The sequence below is a fragment of the Apteryx mantelli genome, chromosome 1, assembly GCF_036417845.1.
Source record: "Apteryx mantelli isolate bAptMan1 chromosome 1, bAptMan1.hap1, whole genome shotgun sequence".
NCBI classification, from domain to species: domain Eukaryota; kingdom Metazoa; phylum Chordata; class Aves; order Apterygiformes; family Apterygidae; genus Apteryx; species Apteryx mantelli.
The window spans coordinates 162,976,957-162,991,541 of record NC_089978.1 but is presented as its reverse complement, the minus strand read 5'-3'; positions in this window follow the sequence as shown (position 1 = coordinate 162,991,541).

Genomic DNA, 14,585 nt, shown 5'->3' with positions numbered 1-14,585 from the left:
CACGACCACCAGGGCATATGACAGATTTAAGATGAAACATACTGTCCCTATATTCCTCCAATCACATGCCACAACAAAGTCCCACAGCAAAGTCTGGTTTTATGTGCATGTAGGGCAGTGCAGGACACAGTGGGAAGGAGCAGTGTTAGAAGTGCTGTGTTTCCTGAGTCATCAAGCCAAAGCTGTCTTTAGCTATCCAAGGGGATAGTTACAGATCCAGTGTGCAGAGTGGTATTCTGCTGCTTTTGATACTGTTCTGGGCTGAAGGGCTGGAGGACAAGTTGAATAGTACTTGCAATAGGCATCTTTGAAAGCCAAGATGCAATCACTTTGTTAAATTAAAGCTAATTTCCTCCACTGTTAAAAACAATGTACACAATCACTGCCACCAAGCGATTATATTTAAAGTGAAAGGATGCAGAGGGAATGCCAATTCTTTTGCTCTATATTCAGTCACAGCTGTGAGGGATTAAGGGTTGTTTAAAAATCCCTTAAAGGCCTGCCAAAAGTTGCAAATCATCAGAACCAATAGGTGCTTATCATTCCAGGCATTGTTTGAGATATTGGAAATTACAGAGCCACAGGTGGCCATGTTCCTCAGACAAAAGGGCTGTGTGGGAAGTTCAGGAGAAAGGATTTGGGTTCCTTCCATCTGCTTTCAGTACATTCATTCTTGGAAGCAATTTCACCTGTATCTTCAAGCATCTTCACAGAAGTATATTTCAAACAGAATAATGATTGTCAGTCAAGCAAGCTTGCCAACCTTTAGAATTTAATCTAGAGAAACCTACATAAAAAACAGAGAGCAAACGTTAGTGTTCTTTTCCCTCCACTTCTACATGTGTGTATGTACATATACATATGCATATATATAGTATATATAATCTGTGTGTGTGCCTGTGCATCAGACTGCGGCACTGTCATATTTTCATCAGAATTAGTATTCCAAAACGTGCAATTTTCAGGCACAGACCATCACTTTTCTTTGCAAAACCATGTTCAATGGTAGAAATCAAATTTCCTCTATTCAGAGAGATGAAGTGAAAAGTGGTAGTTTTGCAAAGTAGATTAGCAAAGTAAAGATATATCACACTAAAGTAGCTTGCACTGCTAGGTAGGAATTACAGTGTCCACATGAAGTCAAACACTAGACTTTGAAATTCAAGAGTTTCCATTTCACCCCCCTCTTTTCACTTGGTTAATGCTTTCTGTGACAAGTAGGATTTTCAGGTGAAGATGTTTTCCCCTTTTATTGTTAGCTGACAGGTGTGTTTTTGTGAGAATGTTTGAGGTAAATTTATTCAATTTACTGTGCTCTAAGAGCACAGCCCTATTCACTCATTTCACATGTTTTTTTTTGTTTTGTTTTGTTTTGTCACTTTCTGCATCAGACTGAAAAGAACTCTCCCCAGCGTGAAAAGAAAATCATCACATTTTCTTTCACTCCCTACATGCAGATAATTAGAAAGCTCCTAAATCTGTAACTCTGGGTGTCTGTTGTGTGGCACATAAGATGCACATCCATGTTCAGACTGCACAGAATGGGTTAGATAATGAAGTCTGAAAGACTTAAATGTCTCTTGCAGTCAATCAGTACCAACCGAGAATTTCAGCAGACCTAATCGACCTTTTGTGACATCACTATGAATATACTCTCTGCCCAAAATAGCTGCCTCTGGGACAATTTGCATGAGAGATAGGGACGCATTCACATCAATCTAAGCGGCTCCAGACAGAGAAGCTTAAAAGCTCAAGTGGCGAAACTTTTAATAACTCATCTCAGCTCCCTGCCCCCAACTTTTCCATTAATATTCCCATATTCTCTCCCCTTTAAATAGGAACATTAAGTGAAAATAAATAAAACATTAGATTGATAAAAATTACTTATATTGTGGTAGCAGCTGGAGGCCCTGATAAATACTTCATGATGCTGGGCCCTGTAAGAACGGGTAGCACAAAGACAGTGTCGGCTCCAGTGACACAAAGCCTAAGCTTCTGACAAGATGCAAGTAGACAATGGAAGAGAGGTGGAAGAAGCGATAACAAAAAAGGCAGTTATATTGGCATCAATTAGTAAACATGAAACACTTTGGGAAATTTCAGTTTATGTTCTGTATTAGTATATTTAGACATATGCTATATTTTATTCCACAATATATTGTAATCGAAGGTGCTTTAAACATGTCTGGTGTTATGGAAAATGGACTTTCAGAATTAAAACATGGGTGCCAGGAGCTTGTTACTACCTTGGACTTCTGTTTGCTATCTGTCGAAACTGGAAGGTTATTTGAAGTCATTTGTCAATAGTGGAAGGTTATAAGTGTGGCTGTTCAGAAAGACTATTAACATAACCTTTGGATACCTTTTCTTCATTCCCCCAGAACTTATTCAAGTAGAATTTGCATGATCAAACTGGAGCATCAGTGAAAGAATTGTCACAGCAACATAAATTAAAAACATTGCAGCAATAGGTACTGTTTCAGGTCCTTCACTAGCGTAGAGTCCCAGTGTGCTGGGATCACATAGGCAGTGCTGGTAGCAAAATCTGACAAATTGTGTGCATAACCTTGGATTCTTTTTCAAAATGCAGGGGAATAAAAGAACATTTAAATTGTTTTATGCAACTTAATGCTCCTGGCTGGAGCATTCCAGTCTTCTTGAACTCTTTTAACTGCATGAGTTGTGTGTGGAGCCTTCCAATACAGCCACTAAGAAAAATGTGTATAGGCTGGTGAGTGGAATAAAAAGTAAGATATCTGTCCTTTTGCGTAAGGAGAGACATTTCTGCAGATAACTAAATGGAGTAATGTATTGCAATTACTGATACATGACAACTACTATTCCTGCCTGTCCAATATTAACTTGAAAAATTTCTTTTTGGGTCCATCTCTGGCCTGCTTTCTTAAATAAATGAAATCTTTCTGATTTCTGTCTGCCCATCTGTTTCTCTCCAGAAGTTTCAGAGCCATTTTTGCCAACTCCAGTTAAACCTGAAAGAGAAGAGAGGTCTCAGATTTGTTGTATTCCTAAGAGTTCCATGAAAATAGGTGGCCACAAAGATCTTTTTAGTATTCCTTATGAGAAAAACTGCAGTGAGAATCCCACACATGGGAGAGCACCATTATCCATTTCAGCTGGAACTTCCATCTTGTTAGACTCTTGGAAATCCAGTCATGAGACACAAATCAATAGAAACCCAGGCTTTGTTAGTCTTACTGCTCACGGGACAGCTTGATTTTTAATGTGAGGATCAAAAAAGCTATTAAAAGCCTAACTTTATACTCTGAAATTGGTTTTTTTCTGTGCTGTGTGAATATTTGCATGTGGTTATGCTAATCTGGTCTTCTCAGTATGGGAGTTGAATATCCTGCTTAATGGTAACCATATTTAAGAACTAGGCTCTGAATGGGATCTCCTCAGTACTGAACTCTTTTGAAAAATGCAGACATTTATTTCAGGAACCTAATAAAGACTTAGAAGCCTGACTACAGGCACTCTTTTGTGAAGATCTTTGTCCATGATGGTAGTTATAGCTGTACTCCAGAGCTCTGTGCCTATGCTATCAGGGTATTGTATGTAGACACTGCATGTGGCTTTTCATGCACAGTTCTCTTTGACGTAATTCCTCCAGAAGTGTTTCAGTGTTTGGCTAGAAGAAAATACAGGTGCTCTAGAGCAATCTGTCAGCCCCAGGGCACTCTGCTGCACTTTTGCTTCTTGGAGTTTAAAGAGTACTCCCTGCAGGGACCCTGCGTCTCTATACAGGGACTCTTCAGCCTATAAAATAGGGCATAGTAGGAACTTGCACAGCCTTTTTTGTTGGATTTTACTTTTGCCCAGAGGCACTTCTGGGCTGATCTGTCTGCATTAGCCTACTCCAAAGTGAGAGTGGCATTGAGGTACTTAACTGCCACAAAGGTCCTCTTAAGGAAACAGGTTCCTCCTTCCCAGCTCTTTTTTTGCCTTATTCTGACCAGAGTGACACTTATTAGTTCAAATGATACTGTGAAGTTTGTTACTTTAAAGTTTTACCTCCTCTTTAAGTTGCAGTAAGAGGAAATTATGCTATTATTATAAGCCTATCCATTAAAAGCAGTAGAGGGTCATTCTGGAAAACTAAAAAAAAAAAATGTATTTTTTTTCCTTTTTAGAAGAGTTAAAAGGTGATTCTGAAATATTAACAGAAAGCAAATGAATAGACAAAGCATTTAGAGCAGGTCCATTCCTTCAGTCCATCAATAATATTGGAAATACTTCTCCATGACATAAAGGCTTTTGGAGTCTGGATCCCCTTTCTATCTGCAAGACTAATCATCTCTCTAATTCTATACTACATAGTATACTACAATAGCATTTTTTTTACTACTGGGGTGGCAGAAAATCTGAGACAAGCTCAGCCAGCTGATTTCTAAAGATTATGCTGAAACCTTGTGGCATTCCTTAGAGTAGAAATGACAAGCGTTGTGAGCCTCACCTGGTTTGCAAGCTCTCCTATTTAAGTCATACAGTGACTTGGGGTGAGAAATTGCTGTGTCTTCAGCTCTCATGGTGTGTTTATGAAAGATTGACTTACTGTCTATGGAACAACAGAAATGCTCTGTGAGCAAATTCTGCAGGTATGCGGCAATGGTGGAAAAGTGTAAGGACCTGTGCCACAGCAGCAGTACGGGAAGTGTCATTTTAGCGGGACTGCACCTGAATGTGCCAGGGAAGGACACTGTGAAAAAGGAATGTTTGGATCTCCAAGCCAGTGCTGAGATAGCTTGCTTAGCCTTGAAGGTCAGATGTGTTGGAAGAGACCGCTAAGCTCAGGCAGGGACAAAAAGTGCTGGGATGTCTGCTACCTGCTGTTTCTCTTATGAATCAGGGGAATGGGGACAGTGAAGTCCTGCCATGGTAACATCTCTCAAATGGTGGATGACTGAAAGAAATGGGAAGTAGTAAGGAAAAAGCAGTATTTTCAAGATCAATATACTAAGGAGAAAAAAACCCTTAGTGGTGGGGAAAAGGGAAAAAAGAAATTTTATGAAATCAAAATCAAATTCAAGGTTTCATCTTATGGCTCCCCAAGTTCCTGATATATCAAGACACTGGTTTTTTTGAACACCAACCTAGAAAGACCTCCTTCATTAGACAGGGCATGAGAGTTGACTGCAAGGAGTGGAACAGCCACTGCTTTTTACATTCTTGCTCAGGTATCCAGGCAAATCATTAGTCATGACCCTTAGAGAAAGGTTGGACAACACAACTGTCTTTTTCTAAAGTACTATTTAATGGTCTAACATGAAGGCAAATTCAGCAGGTTTTTTTTTTTCCTTTTTCCTTCCCATAGAGTTTTCTAGAACCTAACTAAATAACAGGAAAGTAATGTATGTAAAGTAAATTTAGATCAGAAGTCAGGAGCAGGTGGTCCTGGAACCAGTAAGACTAGGGAGTGTAGGAAACCTAAATGTTACAAGCTGTGTCTTCAGTCATTCATGAATGATATTCTTTAACACGGCATCTATGATATCAGGGAACGGGACTCTCAGTGACCTGGTGCTATGGTCCAAAACAGATAGTGTTTACAGGGACCAAATACAAGAGCAGCTGGAGTGCAGCTCTGAGGTCCATCCTAGTGGACCTCTGAGAGGCTGAAACACTCGACAAGCTCCACCTGGTAACATAAACTTGGCATTTGTTTTCCCCTCCCCTGTTTTCTGAGACACCAAGCATAAGCTTTAGTCAAATGAGGAACCAAGAGGATAAATGGCAAAACACAACAGAAGCTTTCCTTTTGGCCTTCATCCCTCCTGCTAACCTCCTCTGTTTTCCTGTGGAGGTGATTATCTCTCACTCTTGCTTCTCTCCCTCTTAGCATTTGGGGAACAGGAGGAGTATCATCTCACAAGAGCAGTTCTTACAGATGTTTTTCCTGAAATAGAGTTTCCACCCTGAAGGAATCAGTGCCTTAGCTGGACAATGCCTCCCACTAGAGAGCATTCTGTATTGAATAAGATACAGAAAAGCTAATATATATTCCTGGTAGAGGGAAGTTGTAACTCAGCTGGCACATAACAGATTACAGTTTGTTGTTCCAGACTTCTGCAGCACAAAATTAGCTCTGTCTTTCACAGTAATTAATTGCATTCCTGAAGGTGAAACAACTCTATCGCTTGGTTTTGACTTAAGGTTTGTCACCTGTGCTCTTCCCCATCCCTGTCTCTGTGGCAAAGACCAAGTTGTTCTGAGCTTACTGTGCTGGCAGGACATGCTGTGAAGTCCTTCCTCACTCAACAGATTCACTGATCTCGGTGGAACTGTCAACTAAATAGAAACTGAAGCAACAGCTACATGTAGATAGAGAGCTAAGTTACCACACTTGTTCTTCCCCTGCTCACCGTTCATGTGAATGACTGTTTCTAGAAGTCAGAGAAAAAATGATGCAAAGGCTCAAAGAATGAATCAGAAGATTAAAAGGTACAATATTTAAATTTTGCAAGGAAGATAGTTGTTATTCAAGGGAGCCGACTGGTTGAAAACTCTGCTCTGCCACATTTCACGCTCTCTGTTGCTTTAAAAAAAGGATGTAAAGTGCTTTTAGCCTATTTTATGAGCACTAGGCTGACAGCACAGGAGACCAAGGACCTCTGTTTATCCTTTCAGCACAGAACAGGCTTTGGCTCTGCAGGCTGTCCGTTATCCTGTCAAACTCTCTTTCCAAGTCCATCCAGTCTGTACCCAGGTACCACCCATGGAGTTTAATGTCAACTTGGAAATGTAAGGTTTGGCTGCAGTGCAATTTATGTCTAGTCAGCAGCTTCTTTTTTCCCTGGCCTTTTCTGTTGCAATGGTGGCAGTTATGGCCACTTGTGGTGTTAGCTGATATAATACTTACATAGAACTAGATGTGGGGCTGGTACGTGGTTTCCTTGACAGCTTTTCAGTGGAAAATTGTTTTTTCAAAACTCAGTCTACCATCTTGTGACCTGTGCCTTTTAAATAAAGGAGGAGGGGAAGTATTAATATTTCAAAGATTTTAAATGAAAACAGACTTTTTCAACTCTGAAATGTCTATATGTGGTGAGTTGTGGTAGAGGTGGTTCAGGAGCCCCATGCTCTACATTACTTCTGTAGCAGTACTCAGGTGGACGCATTTCCCCTTTTTCCACTACAACAATGTAACTGCCATGAGTTACCAAAACTGGGATCGTGACGCATCATAGGAGACGTAGTCCCTCTAGGAAACTCAGCTTAAAGAGAGAATAAGGGAGTATGAGGCATCTGAACTACAACTCCAGTAATGTTTGAAAATGAAAATATTACAATTTTCAGAAGAAATGTTTCTGGTGTTGATTTACTGCAGGGGAGAGGGCACCAAATTTGCAAACATTTTTGACAAAACAGGCATGTTTGTATTCATGTCAAAATTCTCTGCCCTGTGTTTTTCACTCAGGCCTGGCAAAAGGCAGGCCATGAGATGTTTTCATATAAGCCAGTAAAATCACAAAAACTCTCAAGAAATAGCTAACAGGCCAGACTAGCCTCAGGAGCAGGCTGTTTTTCCTGTCCTGAAGAGAGTTGTTGTTGAAACTGGCATGAAATAATTACACCCTTAATGAAAAGACACTTTTTTTGAAAAGATTACCTACCATGGAACAGTTGCAAGAGACTTCATCTTGGAATGTTTGTTTGGCCAATTTGCAGAGAGCATTTTGAGCAGAGAGTGGTAATTCAAAACACTTCACTTTTGGCTTCTCCTTATCCTTCACTCTTTAATCCTCACCCACATGTGCATACTCATACACACTTATAAACTTTCCTCAGATGTGGACGTGCTTTAACCTTGGCCCTGATTCACTTCCCAGCATGAAACTGATTAAAAAAAACAGGGATGCAGAGACCCTGAGCAGAATGAGTGAGTTAGAGTTTTCTCATTGTTAAAGCACCCTTAGTTCACTTTGTGACAAGTCTTTACTTTTAAGGAACAGTGCCCAAGCCAGGAGCTCCGAAACCAGATTTCATTTTATTCTCTTCTACAATTACTAAGTGCCAGTGGTGGGCTTGGTCTTCTGCAGAACAGAGGAAGTTACCATGTTTTCCTCTAAAGATCTAAAAATGGGCAGATCTCCCTTTTACACCCACACTGTTCTCTTCCACGGGCACAGTTTCATTATTTGCATGGCATGAGGGTAGAGGGGAGACGGGCTCAGATTTTCAGAATTAGCTGATTGTCTGTGTATTCAAAGCCTGTGCAACCCTCCACGCTTGCCCTGAGCATGAAACTAGCGGGGGATCGCAGGAGGATACAACAATTAGCAGGATCAGGATCTATGATACTTGATAAAAGGTCAGAACCAAAGAGTCCTTATCGCCAGGGCAGTTTGGAAAATTGATAAGACATAGGAGGCCAGTGTATGGAGTCTCCCCTGCCGAGGTGTGCCAAAACCACTGGATTAGCACGGTCACTTTTCCTTCCTTCTGGTCTACTGAATTGCTGTTTGTTTGTTTGTTTGTTTGTTTGTAAAGAAAAGAGTAGCTCCTACCTCCGTTTTGGAAAGAAACAGCTCAGCCTCATATTTTCAGGAGAAGGGTTCAGGCCATAAATATTCTGTGGAGAAGAATAGGGGAGCATGAAGCACCTGAATACAAGTCCAGTAACACCTGAGAATGAAAATATTTGAATTTTCAGAAGAAATATTCCAGGTGTTGCTTTTGAGGGGGAAGGAGGGACGAGAAACACTAACTTGTCCTGTCCTGAAGAAAAATAATTACTATAGTGAACAAAAGCATATTTCTGACAAGACTACCTGCAGTGAAACAGATGCAAAGAGAGAGGCAAATTTTAGGACACTCCTGTCCCCAGTATTTCCTGTTACATAAGTCCAAGTCTGAGAAAGCTAGGTTTGGTTGGTGCCATGCCCAGCAAGCCAGTTCTTTTAGATTCCATTTTAAAGTGTCTCTTTCTCTGCACGTGCTATATTGGAAGTCCAAGGGTCAGACACCTAAGAATTCATCTTTTCTAGACTTAGAGTCCAAATCTCTGTCCCTATATACTTCTAAACAAAGTATATGATATCACATTCTTTTCTTTCTTCTTTTTACCCAGTGCACAAGAAGAAATTGTTTCAAAATTCATTTTGTGCAGCATAAATAAAATGGAGCATTATAAAATATGAACCTCCAAATTCAGATGGAGGCTCTTTCAATTTCAGAATTGCACAAAACAGGGATTTGCCACAGTGTGCAGTGAACAGACATTGGGTGAATAGGCACCTATCTGTTGTGCCTTTATTCATTGTTCCTCTGAACCAGTAATTAGAACCCTTGAATAAACCACACCAGAATTATGTGTCACCAAAGCAGCATAATAACAGAGACCTCATCTGTGAGAAATTTGCTTGCACTCTGGCAACTTGAATTAAATAAAATAAAGCACTGGGGAGGCATTTTTGCTTTGTGGCTTTTGTTTAAAGTGAGGTTACACCAGGGAAAGTGGTGATAAAAATGGCACTTCATACACTAGGTCTCTTGGTCTTAGCTGCAGTCCTTATTTTTACTGACACAAATAAAATCTTACTAGTGTCAGCACTGTAGTCAGGCAAAAGTGAGCTCTGTTCCATGTTGCCACATCCATCATGAAAATACACCCCTCCTCCTTTTTGACCCCAGAATCATTGTTGTTAGTGATGATGTATGAAACAGAAAGATCATAACTTGACTGTGAGAAATTGCTTTGAACTTGTTTTTGCTGGCAGGTAAAAGCCTTATTTTTGAGTTTTAAATGAAGCATGTTTTGTATGGAAGTCACTGAGAGGGAATAAATAGGGAAGACTAAGAATTCATTTTACAGAGTCACTTTTCAGACCATAACCATGTTTTAAAAAAGAAAATGGCCTGAATTTAAGTGCTGATGAAAAGTCCTGGACTGACCATCCTGCAGAGTAAAGTTCTCAAGATATTGTATAGGTTGCTTCTCCTAGAGGGGGAATTTCTCACTAATTACCAGTTTGCCTAATGGCTGTGTTCTCCCTTCCTTCAGGCTCCTAGCCTGGGTCAGAAAGCCTTTCTAGAGACCATAAAGTCCAGAACTGGTAGTAGCCAAGGCCAGATGACTGTAAGTCAGCTTGCAAACCTATCTGCCATGTCTACTTGTGGTACAGTGACTTAAAATCATAATAGCAGTGTGTGTCTTTTTGGAAATGGCCATTTTAGCCAAAAGGTGTGCTCAGAGTTAACATAACCATGTGCCTCACTCTGACCAGCAACTATTTAATGATGCGAAAGAAGGGAGGTCCCTTCATTTTCATCCTGTCTTCTTATCTCTTTGTCCTGTCTGCTTTCCTCAGAGTGCAAGCCAGCAGCTACTGAAATGGTGGCTTTTCTGAGAACTTATGCTCACAGAGAAACTAATCTGAGACAATCAGTTTGCTCAGGACTAATGCTGGCAGTCTAAAATGTGCTTTCTATATGAGACAGTCCTTCTACCCTGTGAAACACCACTGCCACCTGCAGCAGAAAAGGAAATGGCCCAGAAGGAAGAGATGTACCCGAAATTCCATGATGTCCATTTGTGGCTGCATGGCACTGACTGCTGTTACGTGAAACAGTAGCAGCACTGGGCTCTCATGCTCATGTGTGGCCACACACTTGTCAAAGCATAAAAGGAGAGAGGTGCCTGAGGGGCCTATCAACGGTGTGAGGAATGTGGTTCTTCCAAGCCAGCCGGCCAGCCAGGCTGAGACTTGATCCTTCAGGACCTTTCCAATGCTATTATATGTTGCTGCATACAACTGCAGTGTAGTCTTCTTTACCTTCTCTCTGTTTTCCCTAAGGTTCAACAAATGTTTTTTGTTGATTTTTGATGAGGGGTTTTTCACGTATTCTCCACTATTCTGAGGAAGCGTAATTTTCATGCATTTTCACACTTCAGATACTGGAGAAAAAGAAATTGCCTCTCCCCTTTTTTCCCATAATTTACGTAGCTTGTCTCCTCTGGGCTTAAGCTGTGCATTGTGCCTCTCATTTTCCACCTCTAGTTTATGAGTACTGAGTCTGTCTGGCAAGTGTATGTCTTACATTTGTATATCATAGCACACAGCGATCTGCTAGTATGACAGATCTGCAAGGGGATCTGTGGCATCCTACAGTCTTTTACTGTATTTAATGGGCTCTTCCCAATGACTTGCATTTTGTCTGCTGGCTGGGCATCATGAGTGTTTTTCAAATTTGCTGGGATTTGTTGATACTCTAACCCACTGTTCAATGCTGTCATGGAAGCAGACAGATAACATCTCATTTGGATGTAATACTTGTTTCTCTGTTCCAGTGGTCCCCAAAGATCAATTGTTGCTGGACTTTGCTTGTGGCTTTGGAAGCTTAAAAATTGAGGCTAACAGGGAAGAACAAAGTACAGTGTTGACTAGAATATGTTTAAAGTCAGTGGAGCACCATGAGGCAGAGGCTTCTGCCCTAGAGCTTTGAAATAAAAAAAAAATCTGCCATTCTCCTTGACATGGGAGCCTGAACATTTTTTTTTTCCTTTGCTATGTTCAATATTTCAGGAAACTGAACCAGTTCTATTCAAAAGTGCAAGCATTTCAATAGTTTTATGCTAGCCCAAAACTCCCTGATGTTTTATCTGAGGACCTAAAAGTACACAAGGTGGTTCCCTCTTACATCCACATAGGCACAAATTCAGTCCCATTTGTAGACTATGACTGGATTATCCTATTTTCAAACAGAGAGACGGGATGGACTTTCAGAAGGGTGAGTGTGCTTAAGAGTGAACAGCAAAAATTTTGGTTTTAGGCCAAGAGCTGTTCCAGATTAGCTAACAAATTGTTCATAGCTAGATTGAAGAAATCTGAACTGAAATTACAGGCTGATCTTTAACTTTTTGTAAGCTTTTAGATTTCCATTTTTTTCTTGTTTTATTTTCTACTATTGCATTCAAACATGATCCCAGCTTTGCCCACTAGTTTGATTTTGTAGCAGAAAGAAGAACCAGATGGAGTCAATTTAAGAAAGTCTGTGAAGGGAAAATAACTCCTTAATTCTGGGGGGGAGCAAAGGAGGGAGGGGTGCTAACACTTTCAGTAATGGTATTTGTAAGGTGAAGATGTTGTCCATCGTTCTTTTTTTGGATGGAAACTAATTTGGCTTTTATTAATTATGTTGTTAGTGGTCACAGGCTGTTTCATTCTTTTTTGGAGTAATAGTCTGGGGGAATGGGTTTTTGAAGAAACAGTATAGGATAATCTGCTGATGTAGCTATTAATACAAGTATCTCTGCAATTACTTTGCTTGACAGTATCTGTGCTTGCATATATTGGGCAAATTAGTCTGTTGCACTATGTTTCTGAAACATGTTGGGACTGAAGGCTTAGAATAAATAATTTCAGAAGCTTCCTGTGTTTATTCAGACCCACGTTTCAAAAGCTCATTTGAGATGTTGCAAACATCACATAATTTTCTGAGTTTTAATTTGTAGAAGTTGCCCTTTTGTTCCTGTAATGCATCAGTGGTGTCAAAGAAGACATGACAGTCGTTGCTGGTCTTTTCAAGTTTGCTTGTCTTCTTATGAAGCCAAATATTTCTCTGTTGTATCAGAATTCTTGTTTTGCAGAGGTCCTTCAGGTATTCTGTGTAGATTTGACCATTGCAGACTTTGTTTCTTCCTTCTTCCGTTAACCTCTCTACAGTTTATGCCAATTTATTCTGGTACAGCATGTTCAGTTTTGCTAGTCTGTTGTACAGGGTTGATCTAATCACACTTATGGAAAAAAAATATTCAGGCAGAATATAATTGCTCAAATTGGATTTTGGGCAACACGTTAAGCTATTTCTTTTTATCAAAAAGAAAAAAAAGTGGTATCCTCAGTAACAACAGATTTGTAGATGCTTGCTTATATTTTTCATCTGAAATACAGGTGTCACCAAACATTATTGAGTGAGATACATTATGAAAACAACTCCAAGACCTATTTTTCAAATCGATCTAGTGATTTAAAAAGTGCTTGACTTCAACAAGACCGAAAAGGTGAGAAAGGTTTTCAAAACACATTGAAGGATTTCCAGACTGGAAATGTAATGCCTGTGGTTGTTGTTTAAGCTGGCCAATTGTTTCCAGTTTTAAACCTATTTTTGTGTCTTACCCAGCTTAAAGAATAAAAGGTCATAAAAATATATGGCCTTTGCTCTGTACCATCTTCCTAACTGGTTCCCATGTTTGGCTAAGAAGTTTCTCGTGCCTCATGTTCTTTCTAATTTTGCTGTTTATAAAATTGTGCTATGAGAAAATGACAAATGTCAAGAAAACACAATAAGGATTGACAGCTGTGCAAACAAATAGTAAAGCAATGCCTCATAAGCTACTCTGACTACAATCTGCAATAGGTTTTTGGGAAACAGATTTACAGTTTAGTTTAAAGTTGATCAAATGGTGGCCCAAGGGTTAAATCTGGCCCTAAATAATTCTGTGTGGGTCATCATCTTCCTTTACCCTCCTCCTGTACTGCTGTGCCGAAGTCAGTGGGCAAGTTTGCTCTCAGGTGATTTTACAGAAATAGCTCCTGAATTAGAAAAGGGCTCACAACATCGAAAAGGATGGGTTGCGAGCAATTCCTAATGCAAAAATCAAGCAAATGTTTTTGTTCTTGCCAGAATCTGATTGAGGTTCATACTGATAGTAGGAATATTTGTGAATTGTTGCTGAACTGAGTGCTACTTTGGAGGCTTTGGAGGCTTTGGAGGCAATAAATCCAAGGATTTGTTGCTGTATCCATGTGTGGGTTCAGACGTGGGCCCATTTGTAGATTTGGTAAGGAATTCCAATGGAGCAGAGCATAAAGCCTCCAGGGAATGTGCATTAAAACTTTTCCCAGTTTGTTTGCATGCCAGTGTGTTCAGAACTGCTAGAATAACCAATAACTACTTTTAGTAGGCTTGATGATGCCAACTCAGACTCTGAGTAAAATCTGAAAGCCCCCTGCTGTGAAGAGACCATGCATTTGCTGCGGCTGCAGTTCACTTTTAGGCTGAAAAGAGCCAGGCTACACTATGAAAATAAAGCTCAATTGACATTTTCCTGCTGGGACCATTTGTTACCCCTTAGGGCTGCTGAACTCCGGAGCTATTTCTCTCTGATCCTGTAATAGCCATCTGTTAATAGTGTGTTTAGCACATTGCACTGGGAACAAGAGGGTGACGGGGTGGTAGTTGAACTGTATATATGAGGAACACAGCAGAAACATGTACTTCCTGCTCTCTAGAGCCTGATAACAAAACAAAACAAAAATGCCATTGAGAGCTGTTGTTGCCGTGGAACAAAGCATAATAAAAGCTCTTCAAAGAGCCATCTGGACTGTGCTAAGGATGCTGCTCCATGCTAAATACCCATCCTTTGGCAAGCCTGCGTTATGATCAACGTCTAGGGTTCTTCGATCTATTCCAGCAGTCTCAGGCTGGAGAGCTGCACGAGTTGATGATAACTCTGACGTCCTCGGAGATTTGATTGCAGACTGCACTGAGAAGCTCAGGCCTGATGTGAGAGGAGAGAGAATGTTCTTAACATCTTCTCACATATCTTGGATGAAAGACTCTAA